This window comes from Pezoporus flaviventris, unplaced genomic scaffold (assembly GCF_033815535.1).
Source record: "Pezoporus flaviventris isolate CSIRO_AGI_PZ_B2104156 unplaced genomic scaffold, CSIRO_AGI_Pfla_v1 ptg000083l, whole genome shotgun sequence".
Lineage (NCBI taxonomy): Eukaryota > Metazoa > Chordata > Aves > Psittaciformes > Psittacidae > Pezoporus > Pezoporus flaviventris.
In genome coordinates, this window is record NW_026892631.1 from 12,397,709 (window position 1) to 12,412,203 (window position 14,495).

Here is a 14,495-nt window from a genome sequence, read left to right on the forward strand (position 1 = left end):
GAACTACTTCCATAGCTAGGACTTGGTAGAATCTAACTATATCCATCCATTTCCACAACTGCTGCTGCCTTCTTTCCCCACATGATCTCCACTCTTCCACATACATCGGCCCCTTAGCTAAACTTCATGTATGACTCTAAGCCATGCCCACTCTGCCTATCAGCCCATTTCTTTATTTCAAACCCTGTTTCTCCCTAGACATCCTGCCTCTCCCCCACTTCTGCTCCAGCTTTCGTCTGCCTTATGCTTCCTGCTGCCCTTCTCGTGACAACCCATCCTGTCCCCCTCCTTCTCTGTTCCCCTTTTCAGTCTACTCTGGCTCCCAGTCTCATCCATCTTCTTCAGTCAGAGATGGACATCTCTGCTGTCTCTAGTGGTGCAGGAAAACAGCTTGCATCTCTCCGAGTTGCCCAAGGCAGGAGCTCCCTCTCCTTTGATACTTCTCCTTCAGGTACCTGGTATGGATCAGCTGGAGGAAAAGCTGACACAGAACTCACAGCCTGTGTAGCTTAACAGGAGGAGATCAGCTCAGAAACTCTGCCACAAAGGAGCAGTGGATAATGGATGAGGTGAAGCTTGAGGTGAAAGGCACTGAAATGCTACAGCTATCAAGCAAGCTAAAATATTTATAGCTTTGAATTGCAGGGTGACTGACTGTGCAGGGTAGGGAAAACCTGCCATTAAGGAAGAGGGAAATTGAAAAACAAACATCCCCTTTGGGTATTTAGTAGCACACCCAAAAGATTAACATCAATTATATCTCCCTATTAAGAAGCAAGATACTATACTGCTTTAACTGGGTGGGTTCTCAATCCTCAACTGCCTCTTTGCAAGTATCAGGTGACACTGGTGTTCCCAGTAGCATGAAGTTAGGCTCCTCTGGTTGGCAGGCTGATCCTGAGGTCCTGCTCTTCAAAAGTATTTAGGTTTCAGGTAGCTGATGTTATTTAGATGCTTCAACCTTCTAAGGCTCTCAGCCTTAAGAGCTAAGAGGATGGCTATGAAACTCCAGACTGCCTGGTTCAAGTCTAGTCTACATCAGTCAGATAAATGTTACTGTTAGGCACCTGCATGATGATGAATCTCTCTCTGAGGCTGGGTCATTCTGCAGTTGCTTGATGTAGCCTCTTTTTGCCCTTTGTTTCTGAAGGAGGGGTGATAGCCACGCTGCCAATAATGGCTTTGACAGGCCTGTGTGGAACTTGGGTTGTTTTACAGCTATTAATTCATTCAGACAAGCCAGCCTCCTGCCTGATGGCTGTTTTTTTTCACTTGGGTGCAGGAAGAATTGGTGTCTTTCCCAGATTTGCACAAAAGCAGGGTTGGAATTGGGCCCTATGCAATTTCAGCTACTCTGAGTTGCAAGCATTACCTGCTGGGCTGCCCACTTTTATTGTAGCTGTGGAAGGCGGTGCAGAGAACAAACTGGCTGCCATGGTTTGGACGTGATGGAGATGCTGTCAGATTTCAGCAGCTCAGTGACCTTCTTGTAACAGTTCCTGAAGGCGCAGCTTTCCCAACACTTGGCAATAGGCAAGGGTTGTGCATGGGTAAGGACTTCTGTTTCATGGTGCAAGACATCTATAGAGACAGGAGCAGGAAGGAGAGAGTGAAGAGATTGCTTCCTCCACCAGCCTCCTGCTTAATGACCTGCCTCAAGAATGACATTGAACCCTTACTACAGGTCAGGGGCTTCCCAGAGGGAATGGAGGTATCTTAATGATGGAATAGATTCCTTCCCCACACTTGCACCTGGTCCTTTATTAATGGCAGGATCCTCCCCTCCCAGTTCAGCTTCTCTAATCTCTCTGGAGTCAAGCCAAGCTCCTCAGAAAGGAAAGAAAAGGCACCAGGTTTCCCTAGTGAATCTTTGAGCTAGGAGAAACAACAGATCTGATACTCAGGGTCTTCCCATCATTTCACACCAAAACCATTCTGCCATCAACCTGGTCAGCCAAGCTTGTGGGGGGAACCAGGTAGTGTCCTTCCTACAGAAGAGTGGGCAATTTGGCTGGAGATCCTTCAAGGAGGATGGGGCTGGATCAAACCCAAACTACCTGGAGGTAACAAAAAGCCTGAAGTGCTATGAGGTCGTCTTATCTTTCCTGGTTGCTCTACTTCTCCCAGCTAGCAGGGTGGCATCAAGGGGCTTCCACCAGTCTGGTTCTCCATGGCTTATAACTGCAGTAGAGAAAAGGGCAACTATGGCGCCTGCTCTTATACTGTGAGGCCTTCTCAGACAAGAAGGAGTCCTGAGATTCCAGCAGTGCACGGAGGATGCCAAAACTGGAGCAGAATTTACTTAGGGGTGAGTAGGGCTGTGAAGATGACTTCTTGTAGAAATGTTTTAGACAGGGTAGAGGCTTTGAGCCCACCTACATCACACCCAGGTTTTGCTGGGCTGTGTTATACTGCATGTGCTACCGGGATGCAGCAGGCTCTGAACTGTGAGGCAAGAACTGAATTAAAAAGCATGTCAGGGCATTCCCATGTGTATATCTTTGCTGGAGTTACGGAGAGAGGGAGATTTCCTAGCTGTCTTTCAAGTTTTTACCATTACAGTACCATGCTGTGTGCTTTTATGGTAGTGAAGATGCAGTGCAGCTGGCCAGCATCACTTAATGGTTCTCGTGCATTAGGTCAGTGGGGGTCTGTTGGGTAAAAAGAGCACCTGAGATGTGACTGAAACCCTGTGGCTTTTCTCCTCAGAATGGCCAAAATAAGCAAGTCCTTACTAAGTTGTTCTGGCGGATTTTGTACCTTGGTAGGCCTGGTGGGGCAGGCAGTGGTGGGGTGCCTGTGGTGGGTGTTGTGTTCTGCTGCCCTGTGGCCAGAAGAAAGCAGCACTTGCCTTAAGGGTTCAGGTAAGGCTGCTGGGGAAAGCTGTGGAGTGGGGAAGAGCAGTTCACTGAGGAACAAGTAATAAAGGGAGCTGGCATGACCAGAAGTGCCTAAAGCCTTTCTATTACAGACGGAGAGCACCCAGTGCCTTGCTGCCTGGGGAAGAGCTCCAAGACAGTTGTCAGTCTGGCTGGCCCCTGCCCTTTAATCTGTACATGCCCAAATGGGCCTGGGGCTTTATTTTTGTATTACTGCATTGTCTCCCTCCCACTCACTTGTGCTTTCCTTTCAGATGCCTGTGGCTGCTTTTGATGCTTCTCTGCCCTGTTTTGGCCTCTCTGTTGGGCAAACTTTGTGGTTTGCCACCTTTCCTTGCTCCTTTTCCTACATCTTTGATGGTACAAGAAAGTTTCTGGTTGTTTCTCTGTTTGTGTTTCGCTCTCTTTAGGGTTGTGTCTGGTGACAATAACATGAGAGTCCTGAGTTCTAGCTAGAAAATCGGGTATCTAGCAGAAAATGTTCAGCAAGCAAATGTAATGTACAGTGTAAAAAGAGGCTGTTTATTCCTTATACTTCTCAGTCACAAAGACAAAAATATACACTACTTCCTTCATGCTGAAGCTATTGGCCATATTTACTTTGTTCTCTGCTCTTCTGTGACATGCTTTATCTGGCCAGTGTTGTTTATATAAATAAATCTCATGTTGCCTCTGTGCAGTAGGCATTTACCTCCATTTTGCAGTTTGAGGCATTTAAAAAAGCTTTAAGACATTAGCATTTAAAAGCTAAGTTTGCAGAACGACAGAATAATCCAGCCTTAGAGAACAAGAACCTCATAGTCCTGCCTTCGCTGCCTTCATTAATGGAGTGTTCTCCACCTCTAGTTAATAATCAGTCTTATTTTCCTTCAGGTTGCGACCCTAAAAAGGTACAATTGTCACTTTAACCCCATGTAACTGAAGTGCCTGCCTACACAGTGACCTTATCAGGAGGCTCCAGCCACTGCACAGGTGGGTAGGATGTGATGGAGCTAGCCTCTGGAGTGGGTTTTGTATGGATCAGGTTGGCTGTGTCCTGGAGCTTGGGGAACACAGATTCACCTAGGTTACTATTATTAACTTTTATTTCTTTATTTCTGCCCTGTCGAGGAGCTTATGCTGTCGAAATAGGTTTTCACCCCCTTCAGTAAGGGAGAATCAGTTACAAGTGGCAGAGAAGTTGGGAATGACGGTGATTAAGTGCCTTTCCTGGAAAAATCCCTTTCTGCCATAGGTGGCCTGCAGACACTGGTACACGAGGACTGCGGTGTTTCCAGTAACCCAGCAGGATTCGGTGGGTGGAGGAAGGGGAAGGAACTCAGCGAGCCGTGACAATGGGAACGTCTTGGCAGGGACTCGCACACGCACTCTTGCAACTGGCTTCGATGTTCCAGCTGTTGTAAGGAGGGATCGCACCGGAGCGAGGAAAGCTCGGGAGAGGGAGTGTGGAGGCAACCATGAGAGCATTCTTGGCCGAGGCCTCGGGGTGAAGCGAGGAGGGGGCTCGGTGCCCCCGCCGCGCTGTAGTGACAGGGAACACGGGGATACTCGCTCCCCGCCAAGGGGGAACGGACCAAGATGGTTTGGGTCGCTGAGCGCTGTAAACCAGGCACCAGTGGCGTTACAGCCGAGCACAGGGGTTCCTGCAGGCGGCCCGTTCGGAGCTGACGGTGCTGGGGGGCTCCGGGGCCCTTAGGGGGTGCGCGGCGGGCGGCGGCAGGACCCGGGGCTGCAGAGGCCGCGCCCCGCGGGCCGTTAGGGCCGTGGCCCGTTGAGCGCGCCCGGCCGGCCGTCGGTGCGTGCGGCGCTGCTGCCCCCTGCCGGCCCCGCTGAGGTAGCGCTGAGGGGAAGCGGCCGGCGGCGATCTCGGCCCGCAGGGACCGGGGACAGCGGGCAGCAAGACCCCCGAGGGCTCGTTTTGGATGGGAGGATGTGACTCCCTGCCTGGGCTAAGGGAGGAGCAAGGCTTCCCTTCCGGCTGCGAGCAGATCGCTGCTGCCACGCCAGGCTGTGCGGGCCTCCGGACACACCCCGCTCCCCTCGCCGGGCATGGCTTGGCCGGTGCCCTTCGGCGGAGCGGGCTTGCAGATGCTCTCAGTTACGGCGTGCCTTGCCCGGCCGTGCATGTGTATGACTCTATCCCTGCAGCAGTTCCTGCAGTGCTATCTAGGAGTGGGTCATTTCCTCTTGACTCAGCGGCATCAGTCACAGCGTGTATTGCTCTGGCTTTTGGCTCAGGTCTTCAGCTGTGAAGACATCCTACTCTCCCGCTCGCGTGTGGGCAGTTTGGAGACAAGCCTTGGGCTGTTGTTTTGCGGGTCCCTTAGCACCCATCAGGCACTAACTGCAGCTGGCAGGGGGCTATTCCGCAGCCGCCTTAGTGCCTGGTATTTACCCACTGATGACTGGAAGGTGTCAGCATGGCTCAAGGACCAGGTAACTCACCTGCAGAGTCTCACAAAACAGGCTTTTCAAGCTCATACTGTCTGGCTAGCACAGAAGACCCACCGCATGGAGCAGCAGGTTTCACAGTATATTGTTTTATATGAACAAGGACATGGTACGGTTTATATGGACATGGTTATATGAACATAAAGTTTCCTTTTCTACAGCACTGGATTTTTGCCTTTGTATCTCAGGCTCTTTCCTGTAGAAGTCAAGATAAGCTACTGCTCATGTTCCACTGCTGAAACAAGGCTGGACAGAGGATGCCATCCTTTTGATGGATGGTCTGAAAGCTAAGCCTGGAAATAAATATTGTATGCCTCCACATGACTTGTGTGGGGTAGTTTTAGGGAAAACCAGCTATTGCTACCAGGAGAAATCAAAGTGTACCTTGGAATCTGGGATACGTTCTAGGTTCTGTATGTGCTATAGGAACGGGCCCACAATTGCCATGCCAATCCTGTCATCCCTGCGTGTCCTGTTTGCCTCTGCAAAATGACACTGTGACTGACGTCAGGCAGGCAGGACAGAGCAATGGCTTCCAGCTCTGAAGGGCTGCAGTGGTGTTTAGCATGAGGAGCAGGTAGAGCTGGAGATTCAGGCTCCCTTCTGACAAGGTGGACACAAGGTGCTCAGTCACAGGAGAGTCCTGCCATCTGCCAGGTCACGTACAGCATCGACATGAGACAGTGTTAGAGATGCACAGCAAATCTCCAAAGCAAAGGCAGCCTCCAGACACGTACCTCTAAGCATGGACGAATGCACACTCCAGTTGTGAAAATGGATGTGAAAACTGCCCCCAAATATTTCCAGTTATTCAGAACAAACCTGCAGTGTCTGTGAAGGCAGAAATTCCAGGTTAACCTGGAAGGGAGGAATGAAGACTAAAGTAAGGACTACTGGTGGCTGGTCAGCCACCAACATAAACACCTATCCACTGCACTTCTGCCAAGGAATCCCTCCTATGCAGACCAAACTTGACACTTGTAACTATATACAGTATAAGTGCATAATAATCTACATAAATGTATATAGAGAGGTATTGTATAAGTATGTATATAGATAATACATATGCACACACAGGATTTTAGGGTTACGTCTATATTGGCAAATGCTCTGGGGCACTACAACTCCATCGTCTAAGAAATTAATAGCTGATTCCCATTAATTTATTCTTGCTGTGTTTTTTGGGCTGTGCCAGTTAGCCTTCTTCCAAACAATTCCCAGGCATGACTGAGGGAGGGAGTTAGTGTGGGCCGGGGGCCGTTCCCAACAACCACTTGGATCCAAATGCCTTGCTTGCAGGATAAAAGAGTTTAATGTTATGGGTGCAAGCCATCCTGTGCCAGGGCCCTCAGTGCCAGAGAACAGACCTGGGCACGTTTAATTTACTGGTATAGACATAGTCTGGGAGCCCAAGGGATTAGGCAGGGTTTTAAGGGTTGCATGCCTGGACTTAGATACTTGATTTCTCCCAAGATCCATTTTATGGTACCTTATATGTTTTGTGGACATGGGCCTTGATCCTTTAAATCTTCTATCACCTTGCCTTCTGCAGTTAACGGCTCTTTCATGTTGTCCCTAAATAACATACCCCTGGTGGAAGGTGAAGTATAATTACACAGTTTTATTATTGCTGCCTTCATGACAGTGGCATATAACAATGGTGAACTCGGCTTAATTAACATTTTTAAATATATTTTTTGGAAGAAAGTCACATAAAACATTAAGAGGAAAAAATAAAACCATACAAACCAGTAGCTTTTCAAAGCCTGGCTAATTTTCATCAGGCTTTGTAGAAAATAGTTTTTTCTTCAGGTATAAACCTGGGGATTTTAAGATTACACTAATTTTGCTATATGAAATTATGGAGGGACTGACTAGATTCTGCAAGGGAACACCCCTGCAAGTGTGCCCAGTTACACTGACCCCTGTGGTACAGCACCTCCTGGGAACGGCACTATCCAGTTTCCACTACGTGAATGCACTTGAGATTTTAGCTTCTCTATGTCCTCTGAGGAATGGCACAGGAAGGTGTCTGACTGACAGCAGCAAAGCTGCATTGGTGTCAAGGAACAGAAGTCCTTTGGTCAGGGTGCTAATGACAGTGCTCCAAGTCGGATACTTTTCCTGACCCATCTGCTCTTCTAATCATAGCTCTTTCTCCTAAATTTTTATGGTTATTATCCTCTTAGCCTGACTCTTACCATAACCTGAGCTTCATTTCTGTCAGTGTAGCCACCACATTAGCACCAGAATGCACAGGCCAGGGCTGAGATGAACTCATACATAATGAGTGTCTCTTCTTACCTGTGCAAGCCTGGTTGCTCTGGTGGGACTCCCACTCTACTATGCAATATGTGACTTAAGTATCCAGCCATCCCACCCACATGTGCAAATAGATGTTGGGACAACTCTGATACTGTAGTGATGTTAATGTAGTGTGGTGATGACAGCAGCAAGGAACTGGGCAGAAGTGTATTGAAAGCCCATTTATCTGCTGGCATGACGTGTGTCTGCATGCATACAGCAAATCTGCCTGGATCTTCAGAAGTCATCCTTTGGGTTTATAAAGGAGAAAAGGGGAGGGTTGGGGAGTGATGAGATTAACGTTCTTTAGGCTCAATCTATCCTACTTCTCTTGCAATTTGCTACACAGCTGTGCAGATCTCCCAGAGACTGAATCCCACACACCTGCTGTATGTGCCTCTTTGTGTAGCATGAGCAGGTTAATCGGGGGGATTTGATGCTATGTATTTGGGCCCGTTAGCCATCTAGAGAGGAGCCAGCATCCAGCTGAGTGGATCTGGCTGAGAAACGAGGGGTTTTTCAAAACCAGGTTCCGGATAATGACTCACAAATACCTCTAGGAATGCTGGCTGCGGTGGGGAAACTAAGACCCAGAGAATTTCCTTCTACATTGCGTCCTCTGAATGCTGTCAGGTTGTGTGGGCCCTACTTCTGTTCTTCTTTGGGGGCCAGGAGACTGGTTACACTGTCCTTGGGCTTAAGCAGTGACAAAGGAACGTGCAGCGCCTGGGATCAGCAACCTGGCTGGCTATGCGTGAGGCACTTTGGCTAACAAACTTCCTGCTTGCGTGCGTGCCTGTCAACATAAAGCAGCTCCTTGCTGCTGTGTAGTTATCCCGGTTCTGCCACAGCTCATGAGGAAGGAAGGAAGGACACAGAGGCAAAGATGGGAAAAAAACAAGAACCCCTTCAGATCGCTCTCTGTTCTCCCGGCGGTGCTCAGCTGGAGCGGGTGAGCCGGGGCGGAGGCAAAGTGATGGTCTCTTGTGCCCTCTGGGGATGGATGTATATAACACAGGCAACAGAAAGTATCGGATGCAAGACACGGCTTTCCACAAGGTTTCCTTCAGGCAGCCCCCCATAAGGGAGGTTTGTCGGACAGCAGCAGGCCATGGCCGTCTTCTCTTCATGGATCTGCCACATTCTACTTCTGTTCCGACAGCACCTCTTAGCTGAAGTGTTTGACCCTGGGAACAAAGAGACATAAAGGAGTGATGTAACATAAGACTTCCACAGTAATATCTCATCCTCACCCTCTGTCTGCCCTTTGTCTTAGCCCATCTTCTCTTGCCCCCCTTTTTGACCATTTTTAGTGCTGGCGTGCCTTCATGCAGAGCTCACGGTTTCTGATGCCAAACTCATTTCCTCCCTCTCAAGGCCATTTTCATCCTTGTTTACACAGCCATGCTACCTAGAGAGCTGTTCCAACTGGGATTTCTGGTGGATAGCTTGCAAATAACTGTCCTTAGTTGTAAGAAACTGATAAAAGCTTCAGCATTTGGCCTTGGCCTCTGGAAGAAACTGGAGAAGGGGAGGAAGAGGGGGGAATATACAGACACAGCACGCATTCAGAGTTCAGAAAGCCAGGAGTAAGGCATGCCTGTGGTTTATTCTCATTACAAACTTTTCTAAGGTCTCTCTTCCCTTGGCCAGTCTGGCAGTCTGAGCTTTGGAGGCAGAGGCTTATGAAGACAAGTTGTCTTGTTCTGTTCCTCAAAGCGCAGTTTTACGGGATGTTTGGACCCCTTCAACTGGCTTTCAGCTGGTTTGTGGCCACAAATCCTCAGCCGTTTTCAGTTCTACAGTTATTTTGAGAGCTGTATGTTTTACCTCCAAGCCTTTCTCTGAGGATTCTGCTGTGCTGTCACTCCTGCAGAGGCCTCAGGTAGCACGTGCTCCTGTCCCCAGCCTTCCCTGAGCAGCTCAGTAGCTCAGGTTTATGCCCTGACTTCAACAGACCCAGAACTGTCTTCCCTCACCACTGACGAACTGGATTCTGGCAGCAGCTGGAGCTGGGGCACAGGCAGGCTGATGGGAGTCCCGTGAAGCATCTCCAGTGCCTGGCTGATGTTTTCTGATCATCTGATGGCAATCTGAGAGGTCCGGCCAGGCTTGCAGCCAGGCCCTGTGGCCAGGAGACTTCCAGCCTGGCCCAGCATGCGTGACACCTGGCTGTTGCTCTCCTCCTATGCACTGGGCCCATGGTAAGCAGGAGCTGCAAGGCAGCAAGTTCAAACTTGCACCTCCTGGAAATCATTCCCGGAATTCCTTTCCCTGGTGATACTAATCTGGCTCTTTCTGCACTTTTCTTAGAAGCACTGAAACCACTCACAAATACACATCTAGACATAGTGCCCGACTAGATGAACTGGGAAACCTCTTTGATGTTGAAAGCTGTATTTTATTTGTACACTTGGGATAAGCCCAGAGGCTGTCTGGGCAGCCAGGAAGTTCCAGAAAGGAATTTCCCCCATCAAACTAGCAACCACAATAATATTTTTCCCTTCCCATGTGCAGACTGTCTGTGCTCATTTCTAGCACTTCTGCTTAAGAAGTTCCCCGCTTTTGCAGGATCATGGGCCCTTTCTCTCTGATGCTGCCCTTCTAAATAAGCATTGTAGATTGAGGTTTCTTGGTTTTGACCTATAGACTTCAATCCCAAGGCAGCTGATGAGTTGGATGACCCTCTCTGTGGGGCTAGGATGTTTATTTTGTCTTTGGACTCCTGGCTAGCTACATGGCAGGGCTCAGAACCACTGTGTGATCTATGCTGAGGACTGTTACCATGAAAGCATTTGAAAAGGAATAGAGTTACAGTGACTGTATTTGAAGAGAAGAAGGTCAGAGATCCTTTAGCCAGATGACATAATTCCTCTTCTCCAGGGGTTAGAGGGAAGAACCTATTTAAAGTGAGAATCATCTATTCTCTTTGCCTGTGATTCCAAGAAGCCAGGCTACACTTACCCTGGAGCTTCCAGCTGGCCAAGCTAAACTGCAGGCCCTGTGGGCACTGTCCAAGCAGCTCATTACCAAGTGGGTGTCATGGGGCCCCTTCCAGGCCTCTTTGCAGAGGAACAAATATACCAGTTAGAGGAGCATGGTGTAAATGGCCGTTACAATCCTGCTCTCCCTGGCTCTTGGTGTATTAGCCACACGCTGACTCTCCAATTGGCCCTAGCAATTTGCAGGGAGAGAATGGGCAGCAAAGGAGTTATAACAGAAATGGGGCTGCCCAGCAGTGCTGTTAAGAGGATCATCTCTTTTCCTTACTGCTGTCACGTGGCCTGTGCTGGCATGGACATTGTTTCTCTATCAAATAGTAAGGATCAGTAATTGCCAAACAGCTTTGTATTTAATTTCTGCTCTGCTTCTTTTCCTCTTCTTGTGGCAGTCAAAAACTGCATCTGCAAAACATGTATACCGAATAGTTCATTGCCCGGATGTGCCTAAAAGAGATGCATCTAAAAGAGAGCAGGTAGTTGTCAATCTCAGCCATCTCTGACCAGCCCTTCCTGATGCTCCCTGAGTGTCCAAAGTGTTTGCATGACAGCGGCTGGCTCCATTCTGTGACAGTTTGTAGCCATTCAGATAAGAGTGGCCAGTTCTCCCCTATGGGTGTCTATAGAGAGCAATTCCCTCACTGGGAGGAGAGATGCCCAGCGGTACCTGCCACAGGTGATCAGTGGCTGGCTGAGGGGCAGAGCTCAGTGCCCTTTGCCTGTTTTGTCAGTCACACTCTTCTGGGAACAATTAGCATTGTTTCTGTGGACTGTCCTTCTCCTCTGCTTTTATCCACTGGACTGTGGCCGAGGCAGCTGGTGGATGGCCTTGCTCCGTGGCACCATTCAAAGCATGCCATGCTTTGGGCCCACATCTCCCTCCAAAGCAAGCTCTAGGCTCAGCTTTCATCCTGCCTCTGCCTTGCTATTCTCTTTTAGCGTTGCCCTTGGCAGATAGATGCCGCTTCCGTGCCTGGCGCTTGCTGTAGCTCCAGTGTCTATCTCAGACATCACCCAGTCAGGGCCATAAGCGAGACCGGTCTGATAGGGATTTTCCTTCCCCTTCTTTGCTTACTTTGGTGTAATGAGGGGAGATCCCCAATAGATGGCACTTGAGCCTCTGCCTTGGATGGGTTTTTAATTGCTTCCAACATCGGGATGTCCGGAGCAACGTCCGCCCAGATGCAGCATGATCCGGCTATGGCAGAGTGTGAGGGAAAAGAGGGCCGAAGGGGGTTCATTGTGCAAGGTGAGCCCCGGGTGACTTCAAAAGGTGAAAATAGCTTCTCTTTCCTTATGAGAAGGCTTGGCCAGGCCTGCCTAATGGGCCCTTCTGCACCCACACACATTCCTGTTTTTGTGTCTTGCAATGTTAATGGTACACCCTGGGCAGAATAAACTGCAGAAGGTATTAGATTGTCCTCCAAGCACAAGAAATACAGCTCAGGGGGAATCTGAGTATTAAAGTAGTCCTCGCTGCACTGTCTTCACACCTCCTGCCTGTCTCCTTTATTATGCTGTTTGGCCAGAATTCCCACAGAGGTATGTCTTGGAAGGAAAATAAGATGTGGCACGCCATCAGCTGAGGCAGTTCTCCAGCGATCTCTTCTCCATGGCAGCAGCAGGCAGGCACATGTGGGTATTGTGGAAGTGAACCAGGATCCTGGCTCAGCTCACAGCCCTCTGCCCTCTCCCTGTCTCTGCAATGCCATGTGCTCTTGCAGGGGAAACTTGTCACCTGCCTCTCTTCTGCTTCTGGTGTGGCCATGGGGAATTTAAAGAGATCTTCAAGCAATGCTGGAGCAGGGGTCTGGGCTTACCCTCATGTTATGCAATGTATTTTTCAGGTTTTTATTGTGTGACCAGAGGAAACTTGGACGAGGTTTGAGATTTGGATTGAACCCAGTAGGCAGATCAAAACTCCAGGGGTGAGAAACCCACAGCAACCAAAACCAAAGCAAAGTGATCACATGAGATGCTTGGGCAGTGAAACCACTGAATTTTGCATAGCTTCACCAGTGTGATCTAGTAACAGGCTAGATTACAGCCTGGAGCATGCGGCTAGGGGCCAGGAGATACCACTTCTATTCTTGGATCTTCCATGGCTTTCCTCAGTGACCTTTAGAAACTTAAGTAACCTTCCTCTTAGTTTTCTCCTTTGGGAATAATACTGTTACTTAGGCCTGGAAAGTATGTTGCTATCCTTGGATAGAAGTTATTTGGCAGTGTTCTGCAACCTGTATGTGTGTGGAGGAGCAGCACATCTAGACCTCACAGGAAGCTTGCTTTCCAGTACATGATGCAGCAGTGTGACTTGTCATCTACTGGGAGGCCATCTAGCATGTCAAGCTTCATCCTCGGGGCAGGGCTCACACAAGACAGGAGTCGCAGCAGTACGCTGCAACTCTGCTTTCTGCAAGGGTTTGCTAAATTGCTGGTTGTTGGTTATAGCAGTGTGTTCCTGTGCCTCATTCAGAGCTGCTGCTGGATGTTGTGAACCAATGGAGAGCTTGTGATCTGTCAATCAATTCCTCCTGGCATTGAGTTTGTGGAGCAGGAGAGAGGTCACAGTACTTTACCAGGGCGAGGTACAAGGTTAGCTGGGGAGGAAACTTGAGAGTGTGAGTTTCTCCTGAGCCTACTGGAACAGAGATGCTCATGGCTATGCAGTCTGAGACAACACTGGAGCAGGTGTGTACAGCCTGACCCCCAAAAGCTCCAGGTGTACCTGAAGGCGGTGTTCCTGGCTATTCTGCTTATATGGAATACAGAGCAAGAAAGAAATAGCTGCTCTGCAGGTGTCTGCTGGAATACATGCAGGTAAAGGTGGGAGGAGCAGAGTTAACACAAGGAATTACAGTATTAGTCTCTCTCACATCACAGGTGCCTCATGGGCACATGCTTTTGCCACTTGTCTTAAGCAGTACTGGCCCCAGAGCAGGTCAGGCAGCTGAGCACCACACTGCTGCTCTTTGCCTTAGTGGGGCAGTAACAGTTTGGGTACAGGGCTGTGAGGCGATGCAAGGGGGATGGCAGGTTCTGCTCTTCTCTGTTCCAGGGAGCTTTTTCAGCTTCATCTGCCCTGAGACAAAAAAAAAAAATGGGCCCTGACGTGTGCCTGTCCCATTGCTTGAACCTGGAGAGTTCAGATATGGGAAAGCAGCCACATGGTGGTGGTTTATGGGTGATATTTTACAGACCATCGCGGGGAAAGCCAACGGCTCCAGCGCCAGAATAAGGAAAGAATAAAGGCTGGGGAACTGGGCTTTGTATGGAAAATAAAACCAAATCTTGTTAAGTGACATTCACTGGGGTAAGAAAATTGTAATAAGAGATTCTCAGATGTTGGGCTTAGGGATATACCGTGATTACCAGTCAGGGATCAGGAGCAGTTCTTACCTAGCATTAGGTATACTATTGCGTATCTACAGGGAGGATTTCTGCTTTCACCTGGCGTTTTACTCTTCCCCGTTGGAGGCAGGGTGTTCAGCTAGCGATCTGCTCATGTGAGCTGTCCCTGGTTTTCTGTATTCCTGCAATAAGGAAACCAGAAGTACCTAGAACAACGTACGGTGGCTTAGAGCCCTAAGTGTGGATGGTGATTTCAATTTGGTGTGAACTGGGGGAAATCAGTTCACAGCGTGAATGCAGACTTTACAGAGCCAGGATGCTTTAACAGACGAGGCACTGCAGGCACCTCTAGGAAGGCACTGCCTGAAGAGCAGTGCTGTTTTCTGGCTCAGGCGCTGCCTGCTGCACGCCTTTAAGAGAAGTTACTTTGCCACCTGGAGCCGAACCGAGGCCTTTCCTTGCGGGAAGCCGCTCTCCATCCTGCAGTCAGCGTCCCATGGGTGCTCTTCCC